At 32.9% G+C, this 20667-nt stretch overlaps 1 long non-coding RNA gene across 4 annotated transcripts in view; it reads left to right on the forward strand.

Annotated features, from left to right (window-relative positions):
* LOC116667148 overlaps positions 1 to 20667 on the forward strand; it is a 492225-nt gene that overhangs the window by 352426 nt on the left and 119132 nt on the right. The window lies entirely within an intron of this gene.

A 20667-nucleotide genomic window follows, 5' to 3' on the forward strand; every position in this document is an offset into this window, starting at 1 on the left:
GCAATTTATAATTTGCATTAGAATATTCTTATAGACACAGTACAGAGATTTTTCCTGCTATTATTTTGATAGTCAATTAACTGAGGAAATGGCTTACTTTGGAGTTCTCAACAGAAGTTGTTCTAATAGGGTCAAGGTATAGAGGTAAGATATTGGGTTATATATTTAAAGTTTAAAATGTCCTCAGTTGAACGTCATCCTTACCTTTCTAAATGGCCAGTCTATGCTCATTACACGATACAGAGTAAGGAGGCCTGTTAATACACTGAAATTATAAGCAAAATACCAATAATGCCCATTTTTATAGAATCCAAGAATTAATTCTCAAAAGGTTCATAAAAATTTTAAATATATTAGAGTTCTCAAGAACTCTTTAAAGAAAAGCATTTACTTCAAGATTCAGTTCTTCTGATTTGAGGAAGCCCAGAGAATGATGAAAACTTAGAAATATAAATCAAACTACTTGAGAGCTTCTCTGTGCTAGCAATGGCTCATAAGAATGATTAAACATTTCAGCGACAGCCCATTCCCTTAAAGTCACATACACATAATGTTAAAAACCTAGTGATTTCCAGTTCATGTTTTTTAAATGTTTGTTAAATGTGTCAGTTGGTTAAATATTGTTTTTCGTTAGTGTAACAGACATTCTGATTGTTTTACCAGACTGATAGTAGTCTTCGTATTTACTCATTTGCTCATTGTTTTGAGAAACTATTTGTTGAACAAGGCATGATAATAGACCCTAAGTATATGTCCATCATGGTAGATAGACTCTCTTCCCTTACTCACCCTATTGATAAAGAAATGATGATTAAACAAGCAGTGACAATCACTATAGTAAATGCCACAAAGGAAGTATTCCATTGTGTTTTTAGAGTATTTTGCTGAATCAGCTAACTCTGTCTAGGAGTAAGGAAGACTGTACAAATGAAATTATATTCCAGTTGAAACTAAAGGGTGTTGGAACAAGGGGCAAGGCCAGAAGAGGAAAAGAATATGCCAAGTGGAGGGAACAGAAATGTTCATAATATCTGTTTTTTGACAAATCTATTTATCCCATTTTATTTTGTACTCAGTAAAATAGGAGAGATTTAATTATTTTTCTTAAAATAATTAGAAGAAAAATATCATGCTTGGGTAATATCTTTAAGCAATTCTCAAACAAGATCCAGGATTATGAGATTAGAAGACAGGTGTTAATATCTAGAAGAACACTGTATCTATCTATCTATCTATCTATATCTATCTATCTATCTATCTATCTATCTATCTATCTCTATCTATCTATCTATCTATCTATCTATCTATCTATCTATCTATCTATCTATCTATCTATCTATCTATCTATTGAGAAACAGAAAGAGAGAATGAGAAAGAGTTGATCCTTAAAGTATTTACTAATTTATAAACCAGTGTAACTCTGGTAAACATCAATGATGGAAGATACAATAGATAACAACAATGTGGAAGAAATAAATCTCTTAGGTATAAGTTTGCATCAGAGTGAATCAAGGAAGTTCTCTTTCCTTTGCAGTTTTGATCTGGGAACTTTGAAAAATAACAGGTCTGGACCTTGAGTGTTTATTGGTTTTTTTGTTTGTTGGTTGGTTGATACTGAATAAATCTTTCTTATTTTTCTTTGTTTATTGATTTTAAACAAAGACCTAATTAGAACTTACTAAAAGACATACCAAAATAACAGTTGAAAATGATAATTTTATGCATTTGCTTTAAAAGATAAACCCATGGAGCATTGAGATAAATTTTTCATTTGCTTTAAGATGAGTGGGAAAATGGATATTAAAAATCATTTTATGTCTCTACATATTTTATTCATATGGTTTCTCTGGCTCTTTTTCTTCTTTCTCATTAGGGAAGAATAAAGACTAAACATTACATATTTTTGTTTACTTTTGAATCTTTTAAGTCAAATATATTGCTTTTATTTAGTTTATGTAAACATTTTTGGCTAAAGAAAACCAGGAGCCACTTTGCCTCTACTTTGCAACTTATGAATTCATTAGAAGAAATCATTGAAATTAAAAAGACTTGTATGAATTTTTTTATTGTGCAGAAAGACCACGTAAAACTTCCTAAGAATTTTATTGCCATTTTCAACTATTTCTTGAGCCAGTCTTGAAGGCAGAGGCTTCTCAATCTAATTTACTCTCGCATCATTTTTCTTCTCAACTTCAGTCTTTTAGTGATGTGTTATTTTCAGTGTCAAAATGACTAATTTGTCATTGATTTCTTTAACAATTTAAAGAGTGCAGTGTTGTGTATGTTTGTATTTGCCGATTTGTTTACTTGGAATACAAATGTACAATCAGAATCATTTTCATTCTAGAATGACAAAACATTGATAAACAAAAAGTAGTTTTAGGGCAGGGGTGCATCTTGACTGCGGTGAATTCAAGATTCTAAGAACTGAAAGGGTCTTAACTAAGCCAGTGTAATTCCAAATGTTTAAATGCCCCAAACAACTAAAGGAGGTGGCTGTCTATTGTGCATATGGAGCCATCACACAAAGTGCATGTTCCCAAAACTCTGGAGAATCTGGAATTTTACATTTTCCTCGAGAATGCTATCACTGAAGAAAGTAATTTTGTCTGTACTCCAATCTTCAAACAGTATTTCTGCCTAATATCAAATACATGGGACAGCAGAACGCTACCTTTTAACTCTGATATAATATCATTAGTTCCCAGCATATATGAAGCATGTACTAATTTTTGGTTAATGTAGATAGGATCTATCTATTTTTTAAAATAATAGCTGATGATATCATAGTTGCTTGGGAACTGTGAGGGAATTATCCTTGCTTCTTTATGTGGCTCATAGGCTAAATTAACTATCTAGGTGATAACTTCTTCTCTGAATCAAGAAAAATAACCATACTTCTTCATGGCATTCATTTCTTCATGAAGTACTTCAGAGTTTTGTTTTGTTTTTATTTTTATGACTGCCTAAAAGATGGGAAACTAACCTGAGAAAACTGACTGCTGAGAAATACAGGCCTAGACTGCCTTCATTTGGCCACTTATCAATTACAAATGACTTTTTTTTGTGCCCTTTTCTCCCTCCTGTTTTATACTGAGCTGCCTTTGTAAAGGGAAGAATCAGAATGACAATCCAATGAAATCACAGAACATGGAAAAGGTCATAGGTATAGAGTTTAGTGTTATCTTTCAGGGGACATATGAGGCCATAAAATTCTAACACCTAATTCCTGTGACAAAGCTTGTAAAAAGAAGAGAAAATAGTGCATCATAAATCCAGCCCTCTGCCACTGACTGGAGCAGAAAAGAACCTGGTACAATTTAATTTGTTTAAGTTACAATGTTAGGAATGTAATTATGTGACAAACTGTTCCAGAATCAGGACTAAGCTTCAGCATCCTTCAGTAATGAGCTTTGTGACAGAAAATTATAGAGGAGTTTTCTCAAGCAACCTTTATTCCACTGCATCTATTTCTTTTGAGGAATTTCATCTGATTTTGAGAGAATCTCTGAGATGAAATACATTGAAATTTGAATAGTTTAAAATGTCTAAGTATATGAAAGGATATTACAGATAGAATAACTACCAATTTATATATAACCACCTATTTATAATATAATTACCAATTTGAATTTTTTTTTCCTAATCAAGTTCACTTTTTAGGTCTTTGCAATTGTAAATGCTTTGAGAGAATTTATATACATCTATACAGGCTAAATTTGAATTATCTTTACGGTTAAATCAGGATTGCCTGAAGCATTTGCTTTTATAGATTTGTCTGCTTTTCTAGTTTAGCTTCTGGTCTGAAAAGATTTTCAGTCAAAATTCCAGAAAAGTCATTCCTTTTCAAAAATTCTGAAATCCCTTGAAGTTCTTTCCTTTCAATTCTTAGACTACTTACTTTATCTAAAAAGAGAATTCATGAAATTTTATCCATTCCCATGACTTTATTTGCCATTATTAACTCCCAAATATTTATTTTCAACTCATATATTTATTTACTCTCAGACTTACATTATGAAAGAAAACAACAACAGCAACAACAATAACAACAACAACAAACCTCTAGGACATTGACCTCATGATCTTCTACCCACATAATTATAATTCAATCTTCATGTATTCTTTATTAGTGAAGGGCACTGCCCCCGCCTCAGTTGTACCAGGAGGGAAACCTGGAGCCATTCTTGATACATTTCTCTTCCTAACTGCCCATATCCAATTGATTATTGAGTTCTGTAACACATGCTTCCTAACCATCTGTTAATCTGTACACTACTTTCCATCACCATCATCTCTACCATACTTTTTAGTATGCCATCATCATCTCCTGCAGAAATTACTGCAATAGCTTCTTAACTGATCTTCTTATACAATCCAGTTTCCATGCTGAAATGGAGTTATTTGTTCAAATCTGAATCTGCTCAACTCATCAGCATTTGCCACCTCTCCCTCTCTCTTCCTCTCTCTCTCTTTCTCTCATTCCCAAATCAAAGTTTCAAAGGAATAACTTTTATCTTAGAATGTTTTGTCTCTGTACCTTTTATCCTCTTTGCTAATTCTACCTGCTAATTTTTTTCCATATCCTTTTCCCCTTCCCCAATTCTGGACTTGTACTTATCCATTTATCTCCTGGCACCTTCTTGGTGCCTTGTTATTTCATTTCCATAATGTTTAGCAGAGTCTATTGTAATTGCATGACTGGTTGCCTGAGTTCTGTGGTATAATCCCTTTAAAGGTAAAGATCATGTTCATCTACTTAACTGTAATAACTCAATGACCAAGACATAATTTTTAATACATTGTTTAGCACTTAGTAGGTGCTCAATAAATACCATTAGAATTAACAAAAGAGTGGATATCGTTCAAAATGGCATTTGATTTTTCTGCAGGATAAAATGGTTGTGTCCTTAGCTTCTAGACATAGAGTCTCTTTTTAATTGAATCTCTAAAGATATGGGTCATTCACTTCTTGAGTCCTTTGTTTTGTTTTATTTATTTTCTTTTTTTTTTTCATCTTCTGCTTTCAAGAAAACATAGGAAATTGGTTCATCATTTCTTTTGTATAGCTGCTGTCAAATATTTCTCCACTAAAAATCAAAGCCAGCTTTAAATTAAGGCAACATCCAAGCATCTTCCTTAGCCTTCTAATTCTGCAGAAGATTATTTATTCTTTTTAAATCAATAGACTTTATTTTTAGAGCAGTTTTAGGTTTACAGAAAAGTTGACCAGAGTATACTGAGTTCCCATGTACCTCCTCTGCCTCTTCACAGTTTCACATATTATGGACAACATTAATTATGTTATAATTAATGAACCGATATTGATACATTATTATTAAGTTGTTAATAGTTTACATTAGAGTTAACTTTTTGTGCTGTACAGTTCTATGGCTTTTGACAAAGGGTATAATGTTATATATTCACTATTACGTTATCACACAGAATAGCATCACTTCCCTAAAACCTCCCTGTGCTTCATTTATTTATTCTTCCCTCCCTTCCTCTCCCTGAGCCCCTGGCAATCATTGATATTTCTACTGTTTCCATAGTTTTGCATTTTACAGAATTTCATATAATTGGAATAATACACTACATAGCCTTTTCAGATTGGCTTTTTTCCTTTTGCAATATGCATTTAAGTTTCTTCCATGTCTTTTCAAGACTTGATATGTTATTGCTTTTAATGGCTGAATAATATCCCATTGTATGGATGTACATCATTCATTCATATATTGAAGGACATATGAGTTGCTTTCAGATTTTAGCAATTATGAATAATGCTGCTATAAATTGTGTGCACGTTTTTGTGTGGACACACGTTTTCAACTCACTTGGGTAAATACCAAGGAGTGTGATTGCTGGATCTTATGGTAAGAGGGTATTTAACTTTGGATGAAACTGCCAAACTGACTTAAAAAGTGGAAGTACCATTTTTGTATTCCTACCAGCAATGAATGAGAGTTCCAGTTGCTCCACATCCTTCCCAGCATTTGGTGGTGTCAGTATTCTGGATTTTAGCCATTCTAATAGGTGTTTAATGGTATCTTATTTTTGTTTTAGTTTTAAATTCCTTAATGGCATATGATGGTAAGCATTTTTTCATATGTTTATTTGCCATCTTCTTTGGTGTCTATTCAAACTTTTGCCCTTTTATTATTGAGTTTTAAGAATCCTTTGTATATTTTAGACATAAGTCCTTTATCAGATACATGTTTTACAAAGATTTTCTCCCAATATTTGGCTTATATTATCATCCTCTTAACAGTGTCTTTCACAGAGCAGAAGTTTTTAACTATATTGAAGTTTAACTTACTTATTTCTTCTTTCATAGACCATACCTTTGGTGTTGGATCTAGAAAGTCATTGCCAAACCCATGGTCACCTAGATATTTCTCCTATATTATCTTCTAGGGGTTGTATAGTTTTGCATTTTACATTTAGACTCATGATCCATTTTGTTTTATGTTTTGTGTGTGCATATGTGTCTGTGTGTGTGTGTGTGTGTGTGGAAGATGTAAGATCTATGTCTTGGTTCAGTCTTTTTTTATGTGAATTTCCAGTTCTTTCAACATCTTTTGTTAAAAAGACTATCCTTTCTCCATTGAAATTCTTTTGTTCCTTTGATAAAGATCAGTTGATTATATTTGTGTGGGTCTATTTCTGGCTATACACTCTGTTCCACTGATATATTTTTCTATTCTTTCATCAATATCAGACTATCTTGATTACTCTAACTTCATATTGAATCTTGAAGGTGGGTAGTGTCAATCTTCCAATTGTTCTTCAGTATTACGTTGGCTCTTCTGGGTCTTTTGCCTTTCGTAAAGACTGTAGAATCATTTTGTTAATATCTACAAAATAACATGCTTGGATTTGGATTGAAATTGTGTTGAATCTATAGATTAAGTTGGGAAGAACTGACATCTTTACAAGGAGTTGGTCTGATGTCTTGAATTCAGTGCCTTAATAGATTTATACCTTGTCTTCTCTTCAATGAACAGAGTCATGCATGAAGGAATTATAATATCTAGTCAGGAAGGATTTTTTTAGAAGATTGAATAGATTCTAACGTTTAGAACAATTTTAGATTTGTAGAAAAACTGGAAGATAGTACAGAAAGTTCTGCATCGTGACATATGGGTTTTAATATAATGATAAGAGGAATATGTCATTTGCTAAATGCATATAATTATATGAGGCCAATTGCTCTATACTTGATTCAACAGTTTTAAAGCGCTTTTTGACCTTTCAAATTATATTTGTGATATCAATTATACTTAGCGGGGAACTTCATATCCTTCCCCTATATATATTTCTTTAATTAGTTCCTTTACTCATTTAAAATTTTTTTTAATAAAATTAAAGACACACATCTAATTAGATTGTGTACAAAAGACTTTCAATACTGGCTTTTTGTAATGCATAAGCTAAAAGAGAGTAAAAGATCAAATGGAAACATTCTCTAACTAGGAGTCTTTATAATCAAGTGTTCTTTATAAAGAAGTCTATAAAATTTAGTGTCCTAGATATAAAGTTAATTCTTTTTCCAGTATAACCATATCTAGCTTTCTTCTCAAAACATTGCTGCCACTAGAAGTGAATCAAATGAAAATTATTTTTAATAAGATTTCTTTTAAAGTACTTTAATATATTACACTGAAATGAATGTCAGGAAAAAAGGAGTGATTTTTATACCTTGATAAAAATAAAATTTTAATATTTAACTTTAATTTTTAAAAATTTAATTAATTATCTTTGGCTATCCTTTATCCTGAGAATTGGATTCATTTCAGTATTGGTTATTTATAATTATAATTTCTGTTTTTGAAAAATATTTCTGTGTTTGCTGTGTTTTATGGGTAAAGTTTGTGATATTTTTAAGTAACACATAAAAGTAGGTACTTTAATTCTTTGCAAATGTGACTTGCTCTTATGACAAATCTTTTCTATGTTATGTCCTAATCTAGGACCTCATCTTGCTGTATTATAGATTGGTGTGACAAGAAAATATTTTTGAAATATTAAATGACTTTCTCCTTGCATTGTATGTGACTTTTAGAGCCTGGGGTTTTGATTCCACACCTCTTCACCAACACCAAACCAGTTGTTGGCCCTATTAACCTAAGTACTTTACCTCAAGGAAGGGATGTGAAAAGTCCCCCTCTCAAAAAAAAAAAAAAAATTTTCAAGGTCTTTAATTTTCCAGAGCTAGGCCTTCCTGGGGAATGTAAGGATTGAGAACAAAGACATTAGATTTGCAGATAGGAGCATGTTGACTGATGCACAGTTCTTCTCCTTCCTGAGGCTAGAAAAGGGAAAAGGATTTCCTGAGGTGCAGGAAAAGCAGTTACCTTCCAAAACACACCCAGCCACTTGACTGTATTCTTATCAACTGTTTGTCATGATGTTGTTCTTGACATTTTTGTCACCTGCCATGCTCTGGTTCTGTGTGTCCACCTTTCTCAGAAACATTGAAACTTGATTACCTTATTCCACGTATGACTTCCCATGCCTTTAACTTTATGCTCCCCGACTACCCTGTCGTGTTGTAAACCAGTTGAGCATGCTCCTAACATTTCATTTGGAACACTGATTCAGAAAAATCACTCGACCATATAAAACAATGTGGCAAGTGCCAAAATGAATTCAGACCCTACTCTTTCGTTTATGTTATTAGTGAGTGCTTTCAGAAACACACACAAACATACAAATGCATACAGTTAAGCTCATAAATACAGAATGGATTTAATAGATATGGATTTTGGATATGAATATATTATATGATCATAAGTATAAATCTACTCATATTCTTTTTATACATGCCTTCCCCGCCCAGGTAGGCATAACCTTGTATGATCTGGCCTGTGCTTCCTCTTTAGACCTAAGCATATGTGACTCTGTACTCTCTGGAGTCCAGAAATGTTAGCCTTTTTTCTTTCACCTCAAACATGCAAGTTAGTTTTCGCCTTATATGCTTTGCATAAATGTTCTTCCTGCCTCTAATGTTGCTCCTTGTGATCTTCAGATAGATGTCTTCCTCCTGCCATTCAATCTGAGCTGTTATGATACTTCCTTAGAGTTGTTTCACTATTAGTGATGTACCTTACAGCAGTCCTACCCTGATCTGACATGTAATCACTTTACTCTGATCAATTGCTTTTCTTAGCACGTATAAAGCTTCTAAATTTTACTTGTATGTTATACAATTATTGCTAGAATGCAAGCACCACAAAACAGATTTTTGTCTGCTTTTCTCGGTGATCTAAGGGGGACTCAAATAGTTCTTGAACTTTAGTAAATGACCTGTTAATTTAGTGTTATCATTAATCCATTTATTAGTTTATAATATGTATCCCACCATTAAAAGTTAAGATCCATAAGGAGATCATAGTTCCCACCATAAATTTTAGGCCTATGGGGCTTTGCCTGCCTCCTTCACCATGAAGATCAGTGTTTATTTCACACCTAACAAACATAATTAAGTATTCAATAAGTATTTCTGAAACGAAGTATTTCATTTTGATTGTAGTGAGCAATGTTTTTTTAGTTTAATTTCAGAAGTTACATTTATAACAGGACAACCTTCAAAATACTCAAAATTCATCTGAGATTTAAGTTCATTTTGTTAGCTGCTTCTCAAATTCATCCATAGTTAATCAGAGATTTAAATACTTCAGTAGAGTATATTTATTAATGAATCACAGCGCTGTACAATAACCTCATATACAATTGTATTGAATTATCAAAATGAAGATCTTAAATAGAATCCTTGGTTTTTAAGAAAATGTTTTAAAACAACTCATATAAATGCTACAGGAAGGATTAGCACTTAAATTGTTTCAGTTACTTGTATAATTTAGTTATGTGGAAAAACAAATTTACTAATGTCTTACTTAATTATTATATTGCTGTAAATAATCATGCTTGACTTATGTACCCTATCTTGAAACAGGGGATACAAATCATCAACTTTTACTAAAATTCTTCTGTCATTTTAACAATTGACTTAAATCTTCTATTACATTTTTATTGAATTAATAATGCTAAAAAAGTAAACATACCTCATTTTGACTCATTCCATTTATCTTTTGTAGTAGTTCAAGAAGGATATCTTTATAATACACCATTAAAAACCATTCCTGCTACTTTAAGCATCAACCAGCCAGAAAATAGAAAATGAAGCCAACTTCACATTGAGGGAAGATGCTGTGTAAACCCTGTCCTAAAGGTGACAGCTGTTTAAGACTAAGCCAAACAAAATCAAGAATGACACTGACTCTTGCCTCAGGGCAATCCTTCATTTATTTCTTGATACCATAAACTCTCAAATTCTCGTACTAAGGAGAATGTCCAACTGAAATAGTAATGAACTGTCATTTATATTTCTTAAGCACTGACTGTGTATGTGCCATCCTAGTAATGATAATGTAATACTTACTATTAGTAACTTGAGGATAGACTTCTGTCTTTGAAGAAATCAAACTTCTCTATGCTTTACATCTGGGACAATATGAACACTGCATTACATTTTCCTAAGTCTACTTACCATTGACTTCATTGATAAAGAATTTAGCATTCAGTTGATCAGTCTGTTGTCTATACACTATATATACATATATATATATATATATATGTAAAATAAATATATGTATATGCACATATGTCTATATATATTTTGATAGACAGACAGATAGACATATCCATTAAGTTCTGACTATATTTAGATGAAGACATTTAACACATGGTCTCTAAGCTCTATTGATAAAATAGCCCCTGCTCAGTAAGCATCTCCTCTGAGGCTTTCAAGAGTGTGTGTGGTTAAGATTAGAAGCCACGTATCTCACGTAAAACCAAGGCCACTTTCTGTGGTTTTGCCATGCCTCCCTGTGCCCTATTTAGATTGTTAATGTAGAATGTTTCCTACCTTTTCTCAGGCTTGAATTCATCAAAGATTTATTTATTTATTTTATTATATATCCCCTTTCTTCAAATAATGTTTCAATTTTGATTCAATTTCCAAACCAAGACTATATATAGTGTTTAGAGCATATACTTTTAGTACAGACATACCTGTTTGGGGGAAGGTATAGGTCAAAGAAATCATTAACTTACTTAAATATCAGTAAGATAAATTGTCTTAGGGAAGTCCTTATACCTAGTTGAATAGATTTAAATGCAAATTATATAATGTCCCATACATTAAGATGAACTCTCATTCAAAATGAGTGACTTAATAAAGATTCACTGGATATTTGGCCATCAGTATTTCAATATCCTTTTTCTCTACTAATTTTCTCCCATTTGTGATTGATATAAATGATACACTAACAGCCCCAAGTCTCTAGTCGAGTAGACTCTCTCATAAAATACAATTCATTTATCTTTATAATCACGCTTCCTTTTATAATCCAGTTGCCCTTAACCAGATCTTATCCTGACACCCAACCTTAAATGACAAACTCCATCTCCCAATATTATTCCATGTCCTGCCCTCACTGTTTACAACCCTATCTGTATAATCTTGCTTTTTATAAAAATTGTGAGATGTATTAACCAATGGATATACTAAATTATAGCTCAGTGTTTTAAGTAGATAGAAAAGAATGTGGGCTTTGCAGAATCATGTCAGAAATTGAGGTTCCTCTGCCATTGCTGCAGATAGAACATTAACACTTAAGCTGTTGATTCTTTGATGAAACAACTGCCTGCACAAGTCTGACAAGCTGTCCTTAATAAGTGCATCCTTCGTAGGAAATTTGCTCTTGTTGTTTACTTCTGTGTTTTTTTCCTAAAGCCAGTGAACAATGATTAGCCTCTAAAAGCTGACAAAGCCATATATTAACATACAGAAAGAGTCAACACATTCTTGTCATTTATCAACCAGCCAACAGTATTTTTTCAACTTCTTTTTTTCCTTCTACTTCATGATATTAAAAGTCATTAGTTTCTTAATCAATTCAGTAATCATTAGCTTTCCTGGAATATACCACAGGTCATACCCTAGGGTGTCTAACATAATAGATTAGTAATCAGTGTTTACTATATAACCAAATGTAATTTGAAAGAAGATAGAAACATACAAGAAAGCATACACTTATTCATATGCAGGTCGTAAAAACTATGCTAGCTTACCAACCACAGAACCTAGCTTACAAATGAGAGTAAGAGGCCAGATTTTCAGATCCTACTGTTTTCTATCAAGTTAATATTCAGCCTCTAAAGATGGCTGTGCACATTGCTGTGTTTCTTGAAACCCCAAGTATCCTTCTGCTATTTGAAAATAATTTCATAATATTCTGTTATAAATTGTTTTTATCTATAACTGATGAACTATTTAGGCATTCTAAATTAAAATAGTATACTATTTTATTTTGCCCTTGACGGAATGGTTTCTCCATTAAAGTATGCAAACTTTTTTGAGACATTTTGCAACCTTAGTACAGATTTAAGGGAGTACGTTACTGAAAGATTTGTTTTATATTTTTTGACTTAAACAGATTGTTGATATACTAGGTTTTACAATTCATCCAGGAAATCATACTGAACTCTTAATTATTCAGTTAAGTGTATTATGTAGTAAGCTGATCCTTGATAGAGAAAAAAATGTGAAGGGCAACCAGTATTAACTCTGGAAGGCATTTATCATGCTAAATATGCAAAGTGCCTCTGCATGCATATTATTTTGGTTGATAAGGAAATTAAGATAATCTAAGAGGAAAATGATACACATTTAACGCAGGCTTCTGTTCAGCACAGGAAACAGCAAAAACTAAATTCCTTGCAAATCTGCTGCTGCAATAATGATAATTTAGAAATGCACACAGCACAAAATAAAAGTAAAGTGACATACTGGCAATACATTTCCTGACTTTAACAACAAGGAGCCTAAAATTGAGTCTAATTACCTCATTTTGGAGAGGAAAGAAACAAAAGCAATGCTGTAATTCTTTGTTTGAGGCTGATCAGGCCTAAAGAGTTGCGTTGACATATGCAATGTCAAACAGCATGTGGCAGACCCTGAAATAGATCCACGCTCTTATGACTTGTAGACCGCTGATGCCTTCCATACCAGTGTGGAAATTATGGTCAACAAAGCCTCTTTGCATTAACTTTAGGACACAAGAAAATTAAAAAGCTCAGACTACAGTGTATACATTTTCACCACTTTCTAATAAAAGACTTTTTTTAAAAAATATTTTATTGTTTTCCAATTATAAAAATTATAAAACACTAATTTAACCTGGACTCACACTGACATTTGGCCATGTAGTTTATTTGTTATAGAATTAAAGAGAATTGAGATAAATAGTTTCCTATTTCCTCATTCACTGATAAACACAACTAGAAATGTTTTTCCTTAGCATAATGTATACATGTGCTATGCTTACCATCATTACCAGTCTGAAAAAAGGCTGTACGCTCAGCTTTGCAAGTAATTTTGCTCATGATGTCAGTGTAGTATAGCATGTTAAGAATATGGGCACTGAAGTCAGGGAGAGCTGTCACCACCTCTGTTTAATGGGACACTTAAAGAAAGTTAACTTTTTTCACTTTCCATTCTTCATCATTAAACCAGGGATCATTAATTGTACCTCCTGGTTTGTTGTAAAAGTCAAATGAGACTCTATATAAACCTCTGAGGACACTACCTCAGGAAGTGGAAACAATTATTAGCATGTTATATTGCCACTATCATTATTACTATAACTTTATATATTTTATCAGACAATGGTTTTAAAAACTAGGTTAGGACAATGAAATATCCTTTTAAAATTTGATGAAACCTTTTGATTTTATCCTCCATCCCCCAAATTAACACAGAGATATACAGAATTTCAGTGGAAAATTAGATACCTTTAATCCCAGTTGGTATTTGCAATTAGATCCATGGACATTAGGCTAAGAGGCCTATCCAAGAATATGTTTTGACTAGGGTAAACATGCGGAGAACACTGAAAATTTACATGTATATCATGAAAAGATGGAAGAGTGGTTGAAAGCTGCCGTAACTCTGAAAGTGGAGAATAGGGCAGCACGTGGAGGAATGATGGTTTTAGAATAAGAGAGATCTGGGCTCTAATGTGGATGATGAAATAGGATGCTAATATGAACATATATATATTAGATGAGAATTAGTAATGGCATTCCAGTTAGTGAGTCCCAGAAAACCAAATTCTGTCCCTGACCAATCACTTCTTTCCATGCAGTTCCTGAAGAGAGTGTGTGTAGACACAACAGAGAAAGCAAGGCATCTCTCTATTATTATCTAAGACTTTGACCTCAAGGACCAGTAGTTCAGTCTAGTGGGCTAGACTGGATTCAATTATTTTATCTCACCTTACTTGGGCAGACCTGTGTAGCCTAGTCCTGCTATATCCCTAAACATACAGGAAGGAGGAAGGGTGGTGGGAGGGAGAGAGACAGAGCAGAGACAGAGACAGAGAATTTGCCTCAGTATCTTGATATCTTGATACTAGCTGTCCTAGGATGTAGACTCAAGGCCTTTTCAAATCAGGGAAGGAATCTGGGCACTACTATTTCTGTGCATAGGGTAGCTTTATTTTCTTTTTTTAATTTCTGTTGAGGTCATTGAATTTTTTTGAGGAGTACTAAGGTAATTTATGTGGACATGTAGAAAGACAAATGAAAGGAAGTATTAAGTACTAGGTCTTCTCTCATCTGTAGAATGGGCTCCACTCATTGACTAAATGAGTGCAGAGAATGGGGAGGGGGAGAATAAAGAAACATGCAATACATGCTGATTTTTTAATTCTTCTAAAACTTCCAGGTTTAGATACCTAGACCTGTTCAGTGTCTTCAGAGTTTACAATATCTCCTTCTTAGCAGTGCAGCATTTTGCCCTGAATTCTGACTTATTCCTTTGAAGAAATGGAAATAATTTAGCAACAAATAAAGGAAACTTGAATTATCCCTTGAAGGCAGATCTGAGTGATTTGCATATTAGTAGGTAGAGATTAAGGAAGCATTTTAGATTCAAGCACTAAAAACTAGATATACTATCACATATAATATGAAAATATGGTACAATGTACATTTATTAAAAATTTAGTAGCAAAGTCTGAGGCATGTATTAAGAGTCGTGTACTATAAGTACTCAGGAACTATATCTTTTAATATTTTACAGTTTGCTGTTATATTGACTTTTTCTGCATGTTTTAAATATGAGAACCAATTAAAGAATGGTGGTATATGTGAACCATTGCATATAATACCAAAACAAAGACAAAGAATCATGGTAAAAGGTCATATTAAAAAGACCTGGGGCCTCATATTCTTATGGAGTCCAAATACATGCAAAATTAAATTTGATTTTCTCCTGTTAAAGAAATTTTAAAAGATTTTTTTAAAATTTGGCTATTGTCTTAAATTACTGAGTAGATGTTCCATTGAGTAATCCTTTAACATCATTTGTCTATTTTTACGTGACATAGGGACTAAATGTGGTGAGTTTACTAGAGTAAAATTATTCAGATAATGATAATTGTAAAATGTAGCAGCATCATCCATACTTATGACGTGAAGCTGCTGAGATAGCCTCAATTCTTTTGAAAAATCATTCTCTCCATTAATCATTGTTAATGTATGACACAGTTTCATTTCCAGGAATCAACTAAGAAAAATCAATCCAAGAAATTCTTAGAGAAATACATACCTACATGTCATGTGAAAATTCTCAAAGGCCTGAGGATGTTAATCATATCTTAATTTCTACTATTGGTCTTGATTGTAATGTCATCAAGGGAGTTACCTCAGATGTCAGAAAATAGCTGACCATTTCTTAAGGAGATCTTCCTTAAACTCTCTATATTAAAAATACTTTTTTCAGTGTATCTAACAGAAGACTCAAATAATAATGGCCTGGGTATATTTTTTCTTTACATAAAAGAAATCCACAAGCCAACAATAAAAGGAATATTGGTTTCACAATGTCACAACAAATCCTACTTCTATCTTGCCACCCTTTTTTCTTTAGGATAGATGCTAGAAATCTACCACAGCCACAATTCAGAGTGGGGAGGAGAAGAGAAAATGCAAAAGGAGGCATGCTAGCAGACTCATACTAACCAGCTGTCATGGTAGTCCTTCCCAACAATTTGACTTAAAATTCTTTGTCTAGAATTGTCACACAACCACACCTAAGTGGCAGGTAATCTGGGAAATGCAGTTTTATAGTTGAATTCTGGGATATCTCTAAAAAAATTGGGGTTCTTTAATGAGAGGAAACAATGCAGACCATGTCACAGTAACACATTTCTGTTTAATCACTAGAGTGTTATATACTATTATGGGCTGAAAATAGTTGCTCCAAAATTCATTCATATGTTGAAGTCCTAACCCTCAGCACCTCAGAATGTGACTGTATTTAGAGAAGGATCTTTAAAGAAATAATTAAGTCAAAATGAGGCTATTGGCATGTTCCGTCATCCAATATGACTGGTGTCTTTATAAGAAGAGGAAACAGGACCCAGACGCAGAGGAAAGGTCATGTCAGAACAAAGGGAGAAGACATCTATCTACATGCCAAGGAGAGAGGCCTAGGAATGAAACCCTGCAGACCTCTTGATCTCAGATTATAGCCCCCTTAATTGTAAGAAATAGATTTCTGTTGTTTGAGCCAGCCAATCTGTGGCACTTGGTTATGGTAGCCTATCAAACTAAGATGTCTACCTAAACAAAATCCACATTGAAGACTATATGACTTCAAAGATGACAGTATCCATAATCCTGACTCCAGAAAAAAAAAAAAATCAGTGAGAAGTGTTCTGTGTATGTTTCTGATACACAGTTTTTTTCTAATGTGTACCTTGTAATTTTAAAAATAGAAATGGGATCAAGTCATGCATATTTCAGCTGCTTGCCTGGCATTTCATTATTTAATTATGTTTAAACCTTGGTTATGTATCTGTCCTCTAGTCTCATGCACGTGTGTGGACGTGTGTATATGTGTTTCTGTTGATTGCAAGGTTTTGTTTTTTATTTATATATTCTATTTATTTTTGTTTTGTTTTGTTTTACTTTTACAAAAGAATGCTGCAATAAATATCCTTATAAAGTATTTTTGATATTCTGTATTATGCAGGATAAATTCTTAGAACTATTATTATTATTATGTCAAATAGTTGGCTCCCACAGTACATGCAAGTGTCTACCTTTCTTTACTTTCAACATCTTTGAGAGTTATCAACCTTTTTAATCATTGATATTCAAGTAGGGAGATGAAAAGTGACATTTAATCATTGCTATACTCTGAATTAATTTAATTATTAGTGAGTTTTGCAGGGGAGACTACTTTAATTCTAGCAGTTGTGTGTAAGGATCCTGTAAAATCTATTGCTTACAACCCTATCACATTGTTAATATAAGGATATTTCATGCTCATTTGGTACTGCAACTTTAAAATTTGTTAAGATCATATTAAATTCCTCATTTGTACAAAGTATTGAGAGATTTGTGAATTTATGAAACTACACTAAAGAAATATAAAAACCAGCAAATATTTATTGAAAGGCTTTGTCAATATCACTAGATGGCCACCACAATAATTTGAAATCTAAATAAAAATCAGTCTCATCTCCCCTAAAAATATCAAATAATACAATTCAATGCACTGAAAATGAATGTAATCACCATGAAGAGCAACAGGTATATTAAAAGCAGAGCACTCCCAGGACGATCAAAAACAACTTGACTAGTACTTGAAGAATGAATTTTAAAATTTTCTCAAGTACTGGCTAAAAATTCTCTGTTCTTCTCCTGGGACTCATTCACAACACAGGGATTATGAAAAGAAGTGTGAGAAAATCACTTATTTTTTCCCCAATTTTTTCTTCCTTATATTGTGGATGAAAATTTCTGCCCTGGCTCTTCTATAGGATTGTATAGAATGAACACAAATATCGTTAGGAGTACTATTTAAATTAAAAATGCTGTTAATATTCTAGGTACTATTATCATCTAAACAACAGAACTTTATTGGGTAGCTCTGTACCAAGCACAGTGGGTTCATTAAAGTACTCTTTCTCATAACGTTTTATGTCTTACCTGGTTTTCTCTTTAATAACCAAAACTGAGGTTCTGTCATAGTGAATTTGATGTAAAGAACAAGTAAACATATAAAGTAGCATGACATTAAAAGAATACTTTCACATAAGCCTTTCTGTGTTAACAAGTTTAAAGAATGTGCATGGGTTGGTATGAAATTTCAATAATGCAGTAAAAATTTCAAGCAATAGTATATGAACCATCTGATGCATTTTAGATTTATTTTGGCATGACTAATTATGAAAATATCCTTGAATGTATGAAGTTTCTCCATGCTTTACCATGACAAATATTTATTATACTCATCACTAAAGCATTAACTTAAAACTATTTTTAAAAATTACTTAGGAAAAATTATTTTATTCTGAAGACCTTTCTACAGTTTCTACCGCATATCTACCTTTTGCTTTTTGTTTCTTGTATTTGTTTTTGTTTTGATATTATCTAAAACACATTACACTCTTCTACAAAGATTCTTAGTTGATAATTTTAAAGTATACACTGTGGGGCAGACATTAAATGCATGATAGATTCCCTAGGAAATAACATTGAGTATGAAAACTGCAGCAGTGCAGTTGATAAAAATATTTCACTACATCCAGCAGAGACTTTTGACATTATATAGTATAGATAGTTTGTAATCTGTTGTTAGGTTACTGTGGGGGAAAAAAATGTCAGATGCACTCATGCTGAGTGTATGTGCTGATAGTATCATTTCCCAAACAACAGAACCACAGACTAGAGCCTGAGAGTCCAACAGAGTGAATTAAATAAAATAAGGATTATTCCTCTTAGAAGTGAGACAGTCTCAATCTACCATCAACACTGCCAGTGCATCTTTCCTGGTAATATCAGAAGAGAGCAGGAGGAGTCAGCTTCCTTGATTACAGTTTAAATAATATTTCAGTTTACCTTCAAAATTAAAATTGGAAGATAGCAAGAATTTGAGAAACAGAGGAGCTATACTAAGTTACAGTGCACAATAATTGCATTTTTTATAAGTAAGTCTTAAGGGTAACTGAGGTTTAACCATTTTAAAATATTATTGTAAAACATCACCACTACATTTTGCACTTGTGTACTGACTCACCTTTTCCTATGGGATACTTTTGTATTTTAAAGTGTGTATGTGTGTGTTATGTGTTTTATGTTATGTTATAGAAGTTGCCATTTACTAGATACTTGTCTTGTGGCAGTCTTATACTCACATGCCATACTGTCTGACAAATGAGCAGGGTATGAACTGCTAAAAGATAAACTGTGTCTTAATAAAAATGTTAAAAGAGTTTATTGGAGCAAACATTGATTTAAATCAGGCAGTGCCACATAAGAAGTGATTAGGAATGCTCCACTAACAGGAGTTGGGGAAAGACTTTTATAGATAAAAAGGCAGAAGCAAAGTAAGGAATTATTAATTGGCTCTAGCTTAAAGCCAATTTAGCTATTGGTGTTTGGTGGTCCTTAGGTTTCAATTTCATAACATTGAAACATTTACAGGCTTAGGTTTTAGTTTGCTAACATAGACCACCACAGCATTAAAGCCACTTGAGTCTAATGGTCTCCTTATTTAATTATTTTAGCGGTATCCATACTCCCATTTAACAGGGATAGGGAAACACTGAGGTTCAGAGAAACTTGATATCCTGAGCTACCCGACTGGAAAGTGGCAGAGTCATTACTTCCAGACTGGAAACTTATATTTTACCATGTAAGATGAAGATAGTCAATGACTTGTCCCAAGTCACTGAGCAAGTGATTGACAGGCAGGATTAGAATTCCAGGTTTTGGCTTTGGGTTCAACGTGCAGAGCCAAAAATCAGTGATCTGAAAAGGTATGTATAGCAATAAACCATTTTCCACAGTGACACAGATAATTGGCAGATGGGCATATCTGTTCAAAAAGTGTCCCCACATGTAATTTGAAACATCAATATCAAAATATTTTAATGTATATATGTTTGCATGTATATGTGTACAGTGTTTTCATGGGATCACATTTTTTGTTGTTGTTGTAACCCAGTTTATGAATCTGTAGGAAAATTTTCCTGAAGAGAATACATTTGAGCTCTGTGAACGTGGAAATTCACCAGATTAGAAAAAAATAAATGTTTTCTACCTCTAAGGCTTGTCACTATTCCATCTTCCACTTACTGGGGAAATGAAGTTTACCATTAAACTTTACCATCCATTCATCACTACCCTTGGAATGGATTGATTAAAAGTTTGGGCAGTGTGAAATTGCTACACATTCCATCTGTCTATGAATTTATGCGTGAATAATTGAAAAAATAAGAAAGCTTATTATAGAATATGACCTGGTTGATTTGATTCCTAGGCATAAAAAGTATTTTAGCCACAGAGATAATCATAAAAATTTAGATGCCTCTTGTGTGGTCATGGATGTATTTGAGAAATTCTGTCAAGATTCACCAAAGATGTTGATAAACTTGCAAAACAGAAACAAACAGTATAACTGCTTATAAGATAGTTCATAGAGCCTGCTATAATAGGAAATTTTGGTATCATTAACTCTTAAAAAAGCTATCATATTACCTGAAAAAAATGAGGCCTATTTAGTGCGTGACAGAAGAAAAAGTTATC

The sequence above is a fragment of the Camelus ferus genome, chromosome 11 (assembly GCF_009834535.1).
Source record: "Camelus ferus isolate YT-003-E chromosome 11, BCGSAC_Cfer_1.0, whole genome shotgun sequence".
NCBI classification, from domain to species: Eukaryota; Metazoa; Chordata; class Mammalia; order Artiodactyla; family Camelidae; genus Camelus; species Camelus ferus.